This window comes from Elephantulus edwardii, unplaced genomic scaffold, assembly GCF_000299155.1.
Source record: "Elephantulus edwardii isolate Elephantulus edwardi_28Jun2011 unplaced genomic scaffold, EleEdw1.0 scaffold00047, whole genome shotgun sequence".
Classification (NCBI taxonomy): Eukaryota; Metazoa; Chordata; class Mammalia; order Macroscelidea; family Macroscelididae; genus Elephantulus; species Elephantulus edwardii.
Genome location: NW_006399797.1, coordinates 18,834,776 through 18,849,943, shown reverse-complemented (window position 1 = coordinate 18,849,943; position 15,168 = coordinate 18,834,776).

Below are 15,168 nucleotides of genomic sequence, written 5' to 3'. Positions count from 1 at the left end.
TGATTTTTGACTGTAGTGTCCTGTAATTCTTCAAGTTTGTTTTTCATCCATTGAAAACATTCAATCATCTTGTTTCTAAATTCTGCATCAGCGAGTTCCATCAGACTTTCTGGCTCCATGAAATCCATTGCTACTGTGTCATTTTTGGGGGTAGATATCTTGTTTTGGGCTTGAGTGTTGAGTGAGGTACCCTGCTTCTTTTGAGACATTGAAGTGGAAGAGTTTTTGAAAACGAAGGTGTTAGTTGGTTCTTGGTTTGATGTCACAACTTCTCTATAAAGATGTCCAGTACCTTCCTTTTGCTTAGGTTGATGGGACCAATGTGGTAGGGCCAAACAGCAGTTTGTAGTCTAAAGAAACTAAATTTTCAATATGGGACAACTTTTTCAAGTGATGTTGAAAAATGCTATAAATTTGGTCTATGTGTTTTTGTTTTTTGTGTGGTTTTTTGTTTTGTTTTTGTTTTTGTTGGTTGTTTTGTTTTGTTGGGGTTTTTTTCCCCCTTTTCTTTAAGTCCTGGCCCGTGGGCCTTCAGCCCTTGGGCCCCAAAGTTCAGAGCTGGCGGGAGGGTTGCGAGCTGGGGCGGGGGGGAGCAATGTGATACCTGAAGATGGGGGTCGTGGGTCAGACCTGCAGGGGTGTGTCCCAGTTCAAGTCCACTCCCACAGTTGCATCTTTAGCTTTTGTCTAGCTTTCTGATGCTTAGTAAGGATTTATTTACCTCGATCCTTAAGTAAAAATCTCTGATTCTCTTAAAGGGACTGGATCATAAGAAAACAAATTTCTTCTTTAAGGGAAAAGAAAAAAAAAGGCAAAGTACTCAGTCTTAAATGACCTAGAGTCAAAATTGGTAAGGGGGTCCCTTGGATTGCTTCCACTTGACTCATTCCTGATATTGCTGCTTTGATCCCCTCACTCTGATGAAAGGGCTGAGGAAAGAGTGAGCCTACTCAAACTATCCCACATAAAGAATGGAGCTTACTATAGTTTTCCACCTTGACTCTATCCTTTTTCTGCTTGTCCTTCCTCTGTCATAAACTCTCTCCTACATTGAAATCAAGCCTGATCAATCTTACCTGTCAATGTATTTGATTTCCAAAAGATACTTTAAAAAGGACCATTCAAAACACAGATAACATGACTAATTTGGCTCATCGCACCAAAAGCGTCATCTAACAAGCTCTGAAAAGTAATGATGGCTTTTACATCACCCAATAAATCAGTGTCCTTCCACAAGTCTGGAATCAGGAGGATTGGAGAAGCAGTAACAGCTCTAGTGTGCCCTGAACCCAGAGAAAGGCATGGCACAGTGTTAGCATCCAGTGGGTGTTTATTTAATTAATTAAAAGATAAGCGAATGGATAAATTCTCATTGTCATTTGTTGTTGTTAAGTGCTGTCAAGTTGAGTACAACTGACTCATAGTGACCCTACAAAAAAACCAATCTGAACACTGTTCTATCCTGTGTCATTGACATTCTCTGACATATTCAAGCCCATTGCCAGAGTCACTGGGTCAACCCACCTGATTGAGGTTCTTTTTGTCCTTTGCTGTCCCTCCACCACCTTCCCAAGCACAATGTCCCTCTCCAAGAAATAATATCTCCTAGCAGCAACATGTTCAACGTATGTGAGATGAAGCTTCATCATCTTTGTGTCCAAGGAGCACTCTGGCTGTACCTTTTCCAAGACATACCTTTTTGTCCTTGCAGCAATTCATGGGATTTTCAGCACTCTTATGTAATTCCACATTTCAAAGGCACCAGGTCTTCTTTTATCTTCCTTATTCCTTCTCCTGCTCTCAGATGTACAAGCAAGTGACTGAAATGACCATGGCCTGAATCAGAGCACCTTAGTCCTCAAACTTACATCACTACTCATCACTAATTTGCAGAAGTCCCTGATTACAGGCTTTTTCAGTGTAATATATCTCCTAATCTCCTGACTGCTAGTGCCAAGTGTGTTTTTTGTGGTAAGATGAAGTCATTGACAGTCTCAATCCTTCTTCTGTCCATCATGATGTTACCTATCTTTCTAGGGAAAAGAATTTTCATTTTCTTAATGTTGAGATAAGATTCATATTGAAAGTAGCAGTGTTTAATATTTTGCACCAAGTGCTTTAAGTCCACCCCAATTTCAGCAAGCAAAGCTGTATCCTCTGGTATTTCCTTTCATCCAGGATTGATCTGACATCAGCAATGATATCTGTGGTGCCATGACCTCTTCTTAAATCAGTTGGAAGTTCTCTGTCTATGCTATCCTAGCTGTTTTTTGATAATCTTCAGCAATGTTTTGTTTGCATGTGATATTAATGATATTGTTTGCATGTGATATCAACGGTTCCTGGTCATATAGAGTTTCTTGAAATATTTGAATGTCAGCCAATTCTTTTTCGTAAAGTGACTCTGTGACTCTCCATCTTCTTTTGATGCTTCCTAAATCATTCAAGATTTTATGCATAGTATCCCTAAGTACTGCAACTAGAGGCTTGGATTTGTTTTCAAGCTTGAATAAAGCCAAGCAAGTTCTTCTCTTTTTATTATCCAATTTCAGATGTCTTCTAAATATTCTGTTAAAATATTTTGCTTTGTCTTCACAAACTGCCCTTTGAAAACTTCGATTTAGCCCTTTTATTTCAGCATTTTCCCCTTTGTTTTGGCTTCTTGATGCTCTGGTGCAATTTTTCAGGGTCTCCTGTTTTTTGAACTTTTTAAAAATTGAGATTTTAATGAAAGTTTATAGAGAACTTGGACTTCCATTCATTCATTCATTGTTGCACATTTCCCTCCCTGCTCCTCTTTACCCCCCTCCAGTTCACTTTTTCCTTGGAAAAAAAAATTCTTTGGTATACAGTCCTCCTCCCCAGTGCACTTTACTATGCACCTCTAATTCTGGACTCATGTCATGCCAATAATACCTAATCATATATTCCTTTTGTACAGTTCTCTCTCTTATCTGTTTTAATGCTGTGTATATTATTTATCCCCTCTTTTCTTAGTTTCCCCCACAATTCCCATATTAGTCCTGTTTTATAACAGTGGCATTATGTGATATTTGTCCTTTTGTGACTGAGATATTTTAATCCAGCATAATGTCCTCCAGGGTCACCCATTTTGTATAATATTCCATGAGTTCCTTGTTTTTCAGTGCAGCATAATATTCCATTGTGTGATTATACCACAGCTTCTCTATCCATTTGTTGTTGATGGGTACTTGGATTGTTTCCAACTCTTTGCTATTGTGAAAACAGTATCAATTAAACATGGGTGTGCATATATTTGCTTGAGTGGCAGTTCTGGTTTCTTTATGGTGATATGTCCAGAAGCGGACTTTCTGGGTCTAATGGGATTTCTATTTCCAACTTGTTGAGAAAGTGTCATACTATCTTCCAGAGTGGTTGCATCATTTTACACTACAGTGAATAAGGGCTCCAATTACTCCACAACCTCATCAGCATTTGTTGTTCGCAGCTCTGTTGAATTTTGCTATCGTTACTGGGGTGAGATGATATCACATAGTTGTTTTGATTTGCATCTCTGTTAGAGTTAGGGATTTTGAACATTTCTTCATGGGTTTGTTCACCATCTGAACATCTTTCGTGAAGTGTCCGTTCATGTCCTGTGCCCATTTTGCAACTGGATTGTTTACCTTTATCTTATCGTGGTGATCCAGTATTGTATAAATTCTAGAGGTAAGTAAGTCCTTAATCAGACATGTCATTATTTTTCCCCAGTCTGTGGCTTCCCTTTTTACCTTTTTGGTGAAGTTTTTGCATATGCATGGGGATCTGATTCTTAGATGATCCCATTAATCTATTTTATCCTTTTCTGGTTGTAGGTTTTTCAGGATTCTTAGAAGACTGTTCATGTTGCGAATTAGGGCTTCTAGAGTTTTTACAAGCTTTTCTCTAAAGAAGTTTATAGTCTTTGATTCTGGTCCTAGCTCCTTGATCCACTTTGAGTTAGTTTTTGTGTATGGTGTGAGGTGTGAGTCTTACTTGAATTTTCTGCAGAAGGTTTTCCAATTTTACCACCGCCATTTGTTAAAAAGGCTGTCATTTCCCCAGTTAACTGATTTCATCTCCTTGTAAAAAATCAGTTGACCATAGGTAGATTGGCTGATTTCTGGGTTCTCAATTCTATTCCATTGATCTATGTGTCTGTCATTATACAAATAACATGCTGTCTTGACCATCACAGAAGTGTAGCAGTATTTCAAATTATGCAGTAAGATGCCTCATACCTTGTTTCTATTTTTCAGAAGTGTTTTGCTTATTCAGGGCCTCTTTCCATTCAAAATGAAATTGGAGATTGACTTTTTAATCTTGTTGAAGAATGGAATTGGTGTATATTTGTTTTGAGAGTACATTCAATGCATAAATTGCCTTTAGTAGGATTGTCACTTTCCAATATTGAGTCTTCCTATCTATGAGCAAGGTATATTCTTCCATTTCTCCAGGACTTTTTTTTGTTTTTGTAGCAATGTTTTGTAATTTTCTTTGAATAGATCCTTTATGTTTCTAGTTAGAACTTATTCCCAACTATTTAATCTTGTGATTAGCTATTGTGATGGATATTGTTTTTCTTAGCTCCATTTCTGTATTCTCTTTGTCACTGTAGAGAAATCCAATTGACTTTTGTATGTTGATTTTGTATGCTGCCACTTTGCTGAATTGCTCAACTATGTCCAGTAGTTTTCTTGTGAGTCTTTAAGGTTTTTTAAGTATACGATCGCATCATCTGCATACAGAGATAATTTTGCCTCCTCTTTGCCAATTTGGATGCCTCTTATTTCCTTTTCTTACTTTATTGATATCACTAAAACTTCCAGTACCATTCTGAATAGGAAAGGTTATAGTGGGCATCCTTGCCTAGTTCCTGTTCTCAAGGGAAATGCCTTTAATGTCCATTGTTGTGGTTGTTGTGGTTCTTATGTGCCGTCGAGTCGTTTGCGACTCATAGCGACCCTATGTACAACAGCCCTAAACCGTGCTCTATCCTGTGCCAATCTCATTGCCTCTGACACACCCATCCCAATTACTCCCGTCACTGAATCAATCCACCTCATAGAGGGTCTTCCCCTCCTGCGCTGTCCCTTTACTCTCCCCAGCATGATGTCCCTCTCTAAAGACCTGTCTCTCCTTACAACATGTCCAAAGTATGTCAGATGAAGCCCCAGAATCCTTGCCTCCAAGGAGCAGCCTGGTTTAATCCTCTCTACGATGAATCTGTTTGTTTTCTTGGCAGAAAACATTACCCACACCTAAGCCAGTAGCCAGGAAATTAAAAGACGTATTGCCATGGGAAAGTCTGCTGTTAGGGACCTCTCCAAAGTACTGAAGAGCTATGGTGTCTCTCTGGAGACTAGAGTGCGTCTGATACAGGCCATGGTCTTTGCAATCACTTGTTATGCACCAGAGAGTTGGACAATGACTAAGGAGAATAGAAGGAGAATTGATGCCTTTAAGCTTTGATGTTGGAGAAGCATATTGAGGGTACCATGGACTGCTAAGAAAACAAACAGATTCATCCTTGAGAGGGTTAAACCAGGGTGGTTCTTGGAGGCAAGGATTCTGAGGTTTTGTCTGACATACTTTGGTCATGTTGTAAGGAGAGACTGGTCCTTGGAGAAGGACGTCATGGTTGGGAGTGTGGAGGGCAGGCACAGGAGGGGAAGGCCCTCTATGAGGTGGATTGATTCAGTGACTGGGGTAATCAGGATAGGTGTGTCAGAGACAGTGCGATTGGCAAAGGGCAGAGCAGAATTTCGGGCTGTTGTACATAGGGTGGCTATGAGTCGCAAGCTACTCGAGAGCACATAACAACAACAACAATTTTTATAATGTCACTTTTTGGGATATGTTGCGTTTTCCTGCTGTTCTTTTTCAATTTGTTGAAGATGTTGGGTTAGAGTCAATGGTCATTTTTTCCTGCCTTTTGATGTGTTTGCTTACTGCTATAAATTGACCTCTAATTACTCCTTTGGTTGTTTCCCAGAGGTTTTGGTAACTGGTGTTTTCGTTGTCATTTGTTTCAAGAAACTTTTTAATTTCATTTTTTATTTCTTTTAGTACCCACTCATGTTCATGCAAGACATTGTTCAGTTTCCAAATGTATGGGTTTTCCCCCCCTTTACCCTCTTGTTATTAATTTCTAATTTTGTAGCATTGTGGTGTGAGAAGAAGATGCTTTGCATTATTTCTATGTTTTTTAATGTATTGATGCTTGCCTTGTGACCTAAAATTTGATCTATTCTGGAAAATGTCCCATGGACCTTGGAGAAAAAGGTATGCTGTGCTTTATTTGGGTGCATAGTCTATACATATCTATGAGATTGAGTTGGTTTATTTTGTGGTTTAATTCTTCAGCCTCTTTGCTGAGTTTCTTTCTGGAAGTTCTATCTTTTCTTGAGAGTGGTATATTGTAGTCTCCAACTAATATAGTACTATTATTTATTTCCTTTATTCAGTTTTGTTATTCTTTGTTTTTTATATATTGCAGGTCTTTAATTTGGTGCATAGATGTTTATTATTGTTATGTCCTCTTGTTCTATTGACCCTTTAAGCATTAGTGAACTTCCTTGTCCTTTGTGATGGTTTTTGCATTGAAATTCATTTTACCAGAGATTAATATTGCTACTCCTGCTTTTTTCTGCTTGCCATTTGCTTGGTATTCCCTGCCCCCTCTTTTACTTTTAGTCTTTATTTTCTGTTGAGTTTCTTGTAGACAGCATATTGATGGGTTTGGGGTTTTTATCCAATCTGATCTACTACTCTTTTTTCTCTTCAGTGGTACATTTAAACCATTAACATCCAGAGTGATTAGAGAGAAGCAAGGTTTCATTGCTATCATTTTGTTGAGTTCTTTTTGGTGTTGTTAGTAGTTACTTTGGACCATCCTGCTTTCTGTGGCACCACTGTAATAAGGATGTCTCTCAGTGCTACCTACAATGCTGGTCTTGTTTTTACAAACTCCGCTAGGTTCTGCTTTTCTAAGAATATCTTGATCTCTCCATATTTGATGGACAATTTTGCAGGGTACTATATTATTGGTTGACAGTTATGTTCTTTGAAAGTTTGATATATGTCATTCTGCTGTCTTCTTGCTCACAAGGTTTCTGCTGAGAAATCAACACTTAATCTTATTTGCTCTCCCTTCTAGGTTACTGTTTGTTTCTCCCTCTCTGCTTTCATAATTCTCTCCTTATCTTTGATTTTGGAAAATTTGACTATGGTATGTCTTGGTGGGGTTTTTTTTTGGGGGGGGGAGGCTCTATTTTATATGATGTTCTTTCAGCTTCTTGAATATATATTCTCTGATTCTTCATTATGCCTTGAAAGTTTTCTTCTAATAATTCTTCCACAACTTTTTACATGCCTTTAGTTGCTCCTTCCTGTTCTCGGATTCTGATTATGTACATGTTATTTCTCTTGATGGTATCTCACATTATTCTTAGATTTCCTTCTTTTTCCTTCCTATTTGATTCTGCTTTTTGTTTTAGCAGATCAGTGGTGACAAGTCTATCTTCTATTTCACTGGTTCTGTATTCTTTCTTCAACCTTGTTCATCTGTCCCTATATCATGTTGACAGCATCTGAAATATTACTCCTCATAGTTTGGATTGTGGCTTCTTGTTTTACCAGAGCCTTTAATGTCGTGTTTGTTTTCCATTATTTTCAATTTTTTTTAAGAACACAAAGACCTCACTTGAATTTCAGTGTCAGTTCCCAATGTGAGGCATTTCAGCTCCCAGCACACAGCTCATCAGTGGCGGCTCCTGCCATGGGTGGGTGGCATCAGCAGTGGCTCCTGGTGCAGGTGGATGTCATCTGCCAGGGTCTCTTCTGATATCTCTTCTTTTCCTCTGTCTTTTTAGTGACCTTTTGCTTTCTTTATAGTTGATATAGTTGAAACCAACTCATAGTTCCAGGATGTTTTCAAAGGCTTTAAATTGTACATAACAATAGTGACGATCTTTTTCCTTTAGAGCAACTGAATGAAATCAAACTGCCTGCCTTTTGGTTTGCAGAACAACTCTTTCCCCACTAGACCATCAGAGTGACATAACAGATGAGTATTTAGGTAAAATAGGACAGAATGCCTTATTTTTTCATAGAAAAAAAATACTATAACTGATAAACATGTATTTAAAGTTGATGAATTAAACGTCACAATATTTAATTCAGCTTATAAAGGAATTTTCATAATTCTGTCATTCCTTCTCTCCTTTTTATCATTCTTCAGTAATGCATGAGGATTTGACTTTGCAGTCTTATGTATGTGAATGCATATTCTACTTTGATTTCAAGAAATATGTTGACTTATTAGTATCATCCTCTACCTCACTCAACTCAATGGTGCCTAACAACAACAACAATTACCTTCAATACAACTTTTGCCACATTTCTCTTATTGCTGGTGTCCTATTAGATTACACATTAGGCTGCTAACTGCAAAGTCAATTGATTTAATCCACTGCTTCTTGACAGGAGAGAGAATGAGAGACTTCTTCCTATAAAGATATATAGTCTATGAAAACAACTATAAGATATCATCTCACCCCAGTCAGAATTGCAAAATTTAACAGAACAGCAAGCAACAAATGCTGGCAAGGTTGTAGAGAAACTGGAACCCTTATTCACTGTTGGTGGGAGTGTAAAACGGTGCAAACACTGTGGAAGGCGGTATGGCGCTTTCTCAAAAAGTTTTAAATAGAGATACCATTTGAACCAGCAATTCCACTACTGGGAATATACCCCAAAGACATCATAACTGACTGCCAAGCAGATATATGCACACCCATGTTTATCATGGCTTTGTTCACAATAGCAAGGAGTTGGAAACAACCTAAGTGCCCATCAACAAGCAAATGGATAGAGAAGCTGTGGTGTATTCACACAATGGAATACTATGCTGCATTGAAAAACAAGGAACTCATGCAATATTATTCAAAATGGGTGACCCTGGAGGACATTATCTGAGTGAAGTGTCTCAGTCACAAAAGGACAGATACTGCCTGGTGCCACTGTTGTAAAACAGGACTGACCTCGGGGTTGGGAGGAGACTGAGAAAGATGGGTTCAATAATGTATACTGCATTGAAACAGATGAGGAAGCAAACTGTTTAGGAGGGAAAATTATTAGGTATTTTTGTCATGGCAGGAGTCCAGAGCAAAGGCTGTATAGTGGAGTTGACGTGGGAGGAGGGATTGTAAAACAATGAAAGAATTTTTGTTTTACTTTTCCAAGAGGGTAGTGTACTAGGGGAGAGGGTTTGGGGGGAGAAAAGTGCAACAGTGAATGAATGGAAATCCAAAGTCTCTCTCTGTAAATTTTCATTGAAATGAATAGCAAATTTAAAAAAATAAAATTTTTTAAAAAAGAATTTTTATAAAAGAAAACAAATGGAGGGACATCATGAGTTAAAAGTAGATGACATTGGGTTTACTTTGACTTTTGGAAATTAATTTTAGCAATTATTATCTTTTCACATTCAAGGTTTTTCCCATAAGGCTTTGAATTTCTGCATAAAGATCTCTGAATATGGGTACTGAAGTGTATAGAATAAAGGATGTTTCTCTACTACCACTTCCACAACTGGTTAACAGCTTGGCTGAGAAAATATTCTTGGATAAAACCTTCAATGTCAGTGTTGTGATGTCATCCCTCCATTATATCCTTTGGTATCAGCTATTGCAGCAGGGAAGTTATAGTGTCCTGATTTGGGCTTCTTCTGAATGTATTTTTTTTTTTAATGTTTAGGAACTTGGACCTTCCCCCCCCCCTTTTCCATAATTTAAGGATTTTACCAAAATAGAGTTACTTTATTGTTATTAATTTTACCTGGGATACAGTACCCTTTTGCAATGTTCATTTCATTTTTTTTTTTCAAGTCTGGTAAGACATTTTCCTTTCAATGTAATCATTACTAATACTTCCTATCCTTCAGAAAGAATTAATTTTAACTTAGGATTGCAGTTTATGTTTCACATCTGTCATTTGTCTCTTGTATATATGCATTCTTGTTAAGCACTGTGTATATATTATTGTTCTGTATCTACTATTTCATGAAAACTATTCTTCAGCATAATGTCAATGCTTCTTTACTGCTACCACTATTAACCTAAATAGTTTTAGAATTCAGTCTAGCTATATTTACCACATCTTGTTAAGAATGGATAACAGCTCTTACTCAATTATTTCCTTTTAAAATTTCTTTTCTGTGCTTTTCTTCTATAATTGAGCATTCCCTTAGTGTAATTCTAGTATTAATAATTTCATGTATTCAAGACTCTGTACATGAATCAAATTTCCATGACCATTACAGAGATACCATTACAGAGATAGATTAAGAATGAGTAATAGTCTGTGGTTGTAAGTAGTATTTAAAAGGAGGTACCGAGAATTGAAGCTAGTGAGAACTAAGGCCAAGGTTCAAATAAAGCAACAGTTGCAAGAGAGAAGCAGAGGCCTGATAAAAAACTGAGGTAGAGAGCAAAATGAGGAAGCTTAAAATGGAGTTTTTAATCTTTTTGACACTATAAAAAGTTATGAAATATACTAGAAAATTCATACTGAGCCTAAGCCAGACATGAAATTCTGTCTCCTTCATGATGTTGAAGTTTATACTATAACAGATGTAGATAAAGATACACAGCTTGTGAAAGAAATCCTTTCTGAGTCAATCTGAAGTTCATTTTGGCTGCTAATGTTACTTTAACCCAATTGATCATAAATAGGAATTTGGCTGACTTTATTTATTTTGGAAATTGGTTACTGAGTTGGTTTGGTTTGTTGTTTCTTCTATTATTTTCTTCTTACTGTCTCTTTTTTCAATGACTTTACAAATATTTTAATAAAAAGTGAAGATGAGTTCTCATGAGCTTAGTTTACTCAATTATTTATTGGTCATAAAAAATTATTTAACAGTGTATACCATTGCTAGTAATAAAAAAAAAAACCCAAACAACAAAAAAACCAACCCAAATCCAAGAATAGAAAATATGCATGCTAATTCCTGTGTATAATGTTTTGTAAATGTATTCTCCTATACTCATAGAAAGATTAGAATTTGTTTGTAATATCTACCATACACATAACTAGATTGTTTGCATAAGATGGGGATTAAAAGTAGTATCAATTGTCCTAGATCTTGTGATATGGAAATGTGCCCAGGAGGAAGCAGCATAAAATTGTTAGACACTTTGGACTTCCCAAAGCTTTAAGATCTTTGATAGATGACTGGAAAGTTTAGTTTTATGTTTCTAATGACTAATGCCTTTGAAGACTGGCATTCAGAGGAAGCATATATTTTCAGGGAACTATAGAGAATGGCTAATTTGTTGTTGTTAGGTGCTATCAAGTCAAGTACAACTCATAGTGACACTATGAACAAAAGATCTGAAACCTGTTCTATTCTACACCATTCTCATACTTTCTGACACACAAAAGCCCGTTGCAGCAGTCACCATGTCAACTCACCTGGTTGAGGGTTTTCCTCTTCTTCACCTACACTCCACCCTTCCCAGTATCATATTCCTCTCCGGCGTTATTCCCTCCACCCTTCCCAGCATCATGTCCCTCTCCAAGGATTAACCCCTCCTTGCAACATGGCCAAAGTATATGAGACCTTATCATTCTCACCTCCAGAGAGTACTCTGTCTGCCCCCTCTCCATGACATACCTGTTCGTTCTCTTGGACATCCATGGGATGTTCAGTGCTCTTCTCCAACACCACAACTTAAAGGTGTCAGTTCTTTTCCTGTCATTCTTCTTCATTGTCCAGCTCTCAGATGCATAGCAAATAATCAGAAAGACCATGGCCTGAATCAGACACACCTTAATCCTCAAACTGATATCATTATTCCTCAGTTTGGAGAGGTCCTTAAGTGCAGATTTGTAACTGCTGATTGATTAGGGCACAAGTATTAAGATATTGGTCAAGGAAGCTTTCAGCAGAGCATACTTTCCAAATATCCACTGCCATTTAATGAATTCTGACCCATGACAATGGTAAAGAACAGGCTAAAACTGTCAAGAAAATTTTCAAGGCAGTAAATCTTTACATAGCAAACTGTCTCATCTTTCTTCTGTGGATCCACTGGTGAGTTTAAACTACTTACCTTCTGAGGAACTAGACTCTTTATTACACTACCAGGGCTCCCTCATCATGTATACTTTATGAGGCTAAAAGATCGCTGTCTCCTTCCACCCTAGAAACCCTGGAAGCACAGTATGTTACAGCAGCTGCTCCAAAATAGTAATACGGGTGGTGGGAAATCTCCTCCTGTGCTATTTCCTGTCTCTGAAAACTCACTGGAGGGTCAGTTATAGGTTTTTTCCCAGCTCAACGCTAAATAACAATGATAACTTTCCTTTAAGATATCAGGATCCCAGTGGAAGGTCATTTTGAGTTGGCATCAACTGGCCAACAGTGCATTCGCTATTCTGAGTTTAATCTTGCCTGAAATCAGTACAAAAAATTATCACAGAGACCTATAAGAAACACTAACAGAATACTGAATCATACATTGGATTTTAAAAAGACGTGAAATCGGCATGCACAATGTAATGGGTAGTCACTAATTAATTACACTAGAAAAAAAATCAAGTCAAAGGCAACAAGAAACTAGATTAGAATTTTAGCAATTGCTATATATCAGGTCATCCTTCCAAGCATGAAGGAATAATTCTTTCAATTAATTCTTAAATCTTACCTTTAGAACTTACTCCCGCTTGAGATTATATTTCCTACCATTTATTCCACTTAAAATCATTGCTGTCAAGTCATAGTTCATCTTCCAGAAGATTTTTTTTGGTTAGGTGCCATCAAGTTGACTGTTGCTCAGAGCCACCCCTGAACAACAAATCTGAACCTTGCCTATCCTGCACTATTCTAATGATCTCTGTCACTTTCAAGCTGATTGTGACAGTCACCACTTCAATCAACCTCAGTGAGGGTCTCCCTATCTTTCACTGACAATCCACTTGTCCAAGCATTGTATATAAGCATTAACTTTTCTTGAAATACGCTTAAGGGAAGTGAGATGAAATTTAACCATCCTTGCCTCTAAGGTGCGCTCAGACTGTACCCTTTTGTTTTTGTTTTTTGGAATTCCAGAGTGTACTCATTACTCTTTACCAACACCACAGTTAAAAGGCATTAATTCTAGGAGGTGAACATCAAGTGGGAGAAGATATCTGCTGCTGTTTGGGTTAGCATGACAATTCCCCTACAGACTGTGCCAATGGAGCTCCCTTAACATTCATTTAGTAAATGATCTGTCTATCTAACCTTCCTTCCTTCCATCCATTCATTCATTCATGTATCCATCTATCCATCCACCAAATATGTATTGAACACTTAGTATGTATCTTTCAAGTGTCTGGGAATGTAGTGAGGCAGAAGAGTAAGCCAGTCCTTTGTTGCCTCTATTTGTGGACTCTAGCTGCTGTATCTTCCCAAATCATCAGCTGCTTCTCACTTCAGGGCCTTTGCCGCCTTCTAACTATGTTGCTGCCAGGAAACTCTCAAAGCACTAAGCTGAGAAATTACAGGGCTAATTAAATGATTCCTTTTCTCTCAAGAATTGCTGTTTTTTTTTATTACTGGAAGCTTAATATTTTGAAAGTCATTGTGTTATAGGTGGGTTGTGGTTTGTTTGTTTGGGGTTTTCCCCCCTGTTTTATTATGGTTGTTTCATCAAGGAAGGTAAATCCAGTTTCTGTTACCTCTTCTTGAACAAAAATAGATATTTACTAGTGAGTTTTCAAGGGTTCTTTATATACTCTAATTATAAATCCTTTATCAAATAAGTGATCTGCAAATGTTTTCTCCAATCTGTAGTTTGCCTCTTTATTTTCTTACCTAAGACTTTGTCAGAAAAACCCTTTCTAATTTTTATATTCTCTGTATATCTTTCTAACAATCCCTTGTCTAATTCCAATACACAAAGGTCTTTCTAGTATACATTTGCTTATAATGAAGCTATTGTTTCTGTCACTCTATTTGCACTTGTGTGTGTGGAGAGAATTCATTCTGACTGCTGAGTTGTGATTGCTATCTAAGCCAGACAATTGTTCTTGGTTACAGCCCTTGGGGATTTTCACACACCTGTAATTATTCTGACTCTCCACTGGATGTCAATACTGTTCAAGGAAAAACCATCCAAACAGCATGTGGGATGCACAAGCCATCCTTTAAAGAAAGTGTTCATGGTAGAATAATTAGGAACTTGTTGTTAGGTTCTGTCCAGTTGACTGTGATTTATAACAAGGCTGTGAAGAACAGATTAGAACCTTGATCTATTCTGCACCATTCTCATAATTAGGAAAGAAACTGAAAAGCACAAACAGAAATTTCTTTCTTTCCACGTTATAGTAAATGTCAGTTTGCTGGAATTGGTTGGTGGTGTCAGTGCTGTAGAGTATGACTCATAACAGCCCTATGATCAACAGATCTGAACCCTGTCCTGTATTGTGCCAACCTCACAATTTTTGACACACTCAGGCTCATTGATGTAGTCATTGTGTCAGCCAGCCTGCTTGAGGGTATTCCTCTCTTTCACTGTCCCTCTACATTTCCCTCTCCTAGGAGTAGCTTTTCTTAGAAATATGCCCAAAGTATATGAGACAAAGCTTTATCACCTTTGCTTCCAAGGAGCACTCTGGCCGCTCCTTCTCCAAGACATGTCTGTTTGTTATTTTTACAGTCCAACACAGTTAACTCTTCTTCTGCCATCCTTACTCATTGTCCATCTCTCATCAGTATAGCACTGAAAAGACAACAGCCTGAATAAGGGGTACCTTAGTATTCAAACTGACATCATTGCTCCTTAATAATTTGGAAATATCCCTGACTGCAGGTTTTCAAGGGCAATACATCTTCTGGTAATGATTGTTGGTATAAAGAGTATTGATTGTAGAGCCAAGCAAGATGAAGTCATTGGCTGTTTCAATCTTTTTTCCCCCCATCTATCATAGTGTTGCTATTGGTCCAGTAAAAAGGGTTTTTTCCCCTTGACATTGAGATGCAACCTTCTGAAGCAAGTGCTTCAGGTCCTCAACTCTTTAAGCAAGCAAGGTTGTGTAAACTCCATAACAAAGATTATTGATGAATCATCCTCCCATTCTTTTTTTATTTTTTATTATTAAATTTTATTAGTTTTAATG